This window comes from Poecilia reticulata, chromosome 20 (genome assembly GCF_904066995.2).
Source record: "Poecilia reticulata chromosome 20, P_reticulata-male-v2, whole genome shotgun sequence".
Taxonomy (NCBI): Eukaryota; Metazoa; Chordata; class Actinopteri; order Cyprinodontiformes; family Poeciliidae; genus Poecilia; species Poecilia reticulata.
In genome coordinates, this window is record NC_088849.1 from 7,962,549 (window position 1) to 7,966,329 (window position 3,781).

Below are 3,781 nucleotides of genomic sequence, written 5' to 3' on the forward strand. Positions count from 1 at the left end.
GGCTTTTGCCAGTAGGACACTCTCACGCTCTCAGCTAAACTATCCAGCACATCGCTTGGAATTTCTTGCTCTTAAATGGGCAATCTGCGACAAGTTTAGCCACTGGCTAAAAGGGCGTCATTTCACAGTCTGGACAGACAACAACCCATTAACATACATACTAACCAAGCCAAGGTTAGATGCGTGTGAACAGCGGTGGGTTTCCAGGCTCGCTGCCTATAGTTTCGATCTGAACTATGTTCCTGGTAGCAAAAATGTTGTCGCTGATGCCTTGAGTAGAGAACCATTTGTTCAGTCATGCATGGCCATCGCATTGTAACTGAACCATATACCGCACTACTTAACCAGGTGAACGGCATGGTGGACAAAACGGTCCAAGATGCGTTTCGTTGTACGACCAACTGTCAGTTGGTTGTTGAGTGCACGGACGACAATGCTGAGGTGACCTCACCGACTCCCCAGACATCATTAACATCGCAAGATGTGTCGGCTGTTCTTGAGGCACATGAGTCTGGAGGTTTCAGTCAGATGAGGGCCACTGACCCAGCTGTCTTGCAACTCAGTGACACTGATCAATCTACCTTGCTGCCAAAGAGTGAACTTGCTAATTTACAAGGTCAGGATGGTGTGCTGGGCAGACTTTTCTATTATATGCAGCGTCACAGAAGACCCACCAGACGTGAACGAGCAAGTGAGTTACCTGGTGTTTTGAACTTGCTGAGACATTGGCCTAAGCTGATCATTAAAGATGGCCTGATTTACAGAGTTAAGAAAGACAAACAAATGAATATGACAACTCAACAGTTTATTGTCCCTGACTCTTTAAAAGCCAAAGTCCTCCAAGGAGTGCATGATTCAGCTGGTCATCAGGGCCAGGCCCGCACGCTGTCTCTCGCCAGACAGAGGTTCTTTTGGATTGGGATGGAACGTGACATTGTTAACCATGTGAAGTGTTGCTTTCGATGTGTGGTTGGCAAAACTCCAGAACCTAATGACAGAGCTCCCCTTGAAAGTATTCAGACCTCTGAGCCGATGGAACTGGTCTGTGTTGACTTTTGGACAGCTGAGCTCTCAGATAAGCGAAGTGTGGATGTCCTAGTTGTAACAGACCACTTTTCCAAGATGGCACATGCGTTTCCATGCAAAAATCAGTCAGCCAAACAAGTTGCTCGTCGTCTGTGGGATGACTTCTTTTGCATATATGGATTTCCTAAACGCATTCATTCAGATCAAGGAGCAAATTTCGAAAGTCTTCTCATCAAAGAACTTCTGGAAATGGCTGGCATACAAAAATCTCACACTACACCGTACCACCCGATGGGGAATGGCATTGTTGAACGTTACAATAGAACCTTGGGAAACATGATACGTGCACTTCCTCCCCAGTCCAAGGCAAGATGGCCTCAGATGCTCAAAATGCTAACATTCTGCTACAATTGCACTGAGCATGAAACAACTGGATTTGCACCGTTTTTCCTTATGTTCGGCAGGATCCCGCGCCTGCCCATTGATGTGGTTTTCCAGCATGCTCTGTCAAATGGCCCAGCTGTAGACCATCATGAGTTTGTCTCCCGCCTCAAACACGACCTCTCTGTGGCTGCCTGCATTGCCCGACAAAACAGTTCATCAGAACAAGCCCACCAAGCAATGTACTACAACCGCAAAGCTAAAGGTTCTCCTCTCGATGTGGGAGACAGAGTTTTGGTTGCTAATCGTGGTGAGCGAGGGAAGAGGAAGATTGCAGACAAATGGGAATCGACAGTATATGAAGTGGTGTCTGTGAAGCCAGATGTGAATGTGTATTGCATCAAAGACCCTGTCACATCAAGGACAAAGGTTCTCCACAGAAATCTTCTCCTCCCGGTCAACTTTCTCACTGCTGCTGCCGTTTCTGATGATGCGGACAATTCCTCTTGCCCTTCCACAGCAGGAAGTGGACTCTCTGAACCTGTTGTGCCTGATGAGGTACAGGACAATGAAACTAAAACTGTGAACTGGCTTTTGCAGATGGATGAAAATGGTTGTATGGATAAAGTTGTAGATCACCCTGACTGTGCTTCTGTGATTCCAGTGTGTGGTTCTTCAGTGGACATTGTATTTCCTGTCTCAGGTGATGTGACCAAGGATTTGCTTGAACCTGATTTCCCTGAATCTGTTGCACTGTCAAGCTCTCCTGAACCAGTTTCCAACCTTACAACTGCAGCTGTCCACTCTGAGCTCTTTCAGCATGACCTTTCAGCGGAACATAGTACTGACACAAAACTGGACTTGCCCGTAACTGATGTTGTTTGCACTCAGCCTTCTCGGCTATGCACTAGGTCGGGTAGGCCTGTTAAGCCTCCAGCCAGACTTATATGTGAAATGAATGAACAGATTGTGGATGATTCAATGTCGACTGTGGACTCTCTGTTTCCTTTGTAAAGACCATGTTTGCTGGGTAGATTTGTGTCATTTCAAAGTTGTTTTTTTTGGTGATTACCTTGTAGAGCAATGGTTGTATATCAAAAGGTGTAGATGGCATCTTTTGGGTCTGTGGTGGTAAGAGTATTGGCCTCACTCTTGCTAACATTATTCCTTAGGGGAAGTTTTGAACTGATGTGATGACCATGTGCTCTCTTTATCGCACTTTTGTTTTAGTGCTGTGTGTGCTTGTTTGATACAACCCCATTTTAGCAGAATTTAAGGGGGGTGTATGTAACATAGTTAAAATGGTTCGGGTTAAATCCTGCTAAAATGCACCATCTGCTGGTAAAAAGTTGTATTGCCTTCACCTAGAAAGAGCGGGGTATTATGGGTAATCCTCAGAGCCATGAGGATCACCGACGAGGTAACGTGTCTCTGCCATGTCATAAAGAAATATTATTTATGCATTTTGTGCAATGTGTTTATGGTTTTCGTTTTTGCATATTGTTGAAATATGTTCGGTTTGAGTCACGCTAGTTCTGTTATTATGTCGTTTTTGTCATGTTTGAGAATGTTTAGTTCGTGGGAAAGTGCAGTGGGAATTTCCCACGCGGTAACACTATGGCTCCTCCTTGCAGGAGCTTGTTGTATGCCAGAGACTGACTTTACCTCCATGCCCGTTCTGTGAAATGCAGGTATGTTTTACCAAATCTTCTGTAGCAGATGGTTAGCATGAGTCTGAGTTTTATATTAACAGTTTTATATAATGATGTAGTTCATTTATGTTTCTGCATTGTTCTAAGGTTATATAAACTAAAAGATAAAAATGGCATCAGTAAATAAAATGTCAGCATTTTATTTTATTTTTCAGAATATTTTAACTAGTTACTTTATTTTCTCTGTATAAGACACTCACTGGTTGTTCTTTTACTGTAAAACAAAATCCACTATGCGATCACTGTAATTTATAATGATTTTATTGTAGTTACTTTATTATGGGTAATCCTCAGAGCCATGAGGATCACCGACGAGGAGCTTGTTGTATGCCAGAGACTGACTTTACCTCCATGCCCGTTCTGTGAAATGCAGATGGAGAATTAAAGAAACCGCTGATGCCAACTTGAGCAGCTCCTTGTCATTCATTGCTACACCAATAGAAGCCACCAGAACCACATAGGCCACAACAGCTCAGATGAAACAGAGTTCACCACAGAGAAAAAAAAACTTTTTAAACTACGGGCTCATGTTCAGCAATAATTTGTTTGATTTTAATTGTTTTTGCTTGCACAGAACATTTTGTGACTAAAGAGCATCCTCTCTCCAAGAAGACATCATAAAGTAACTGAAAGTTTTCAAGACATGTCCTACTTGGACTGCA

At 43.5% G+C, this 3,781-nt stretch overlaps 1 long non-coding RNA gene across 1 annotated transcript; it reads left to right on the forward strand.

Annotated features, from left to right (window-relative positions):
• Positions 1-313: 313 nt before the first annotated feature.
• On the forward strand, positions 314-3,527 carry LOC145549399 (uncharacterized). Its single transcript, XR_014085358.1, has 2 exons — positions 314-3,098; positions 3,414-3,527. It is a non-coding gene; the product is annotated as an uncharacterized LOC145549399 (long non-coding RNA).
• Positions 3,528-3,781: the final 254 nt, after the last annotated feature.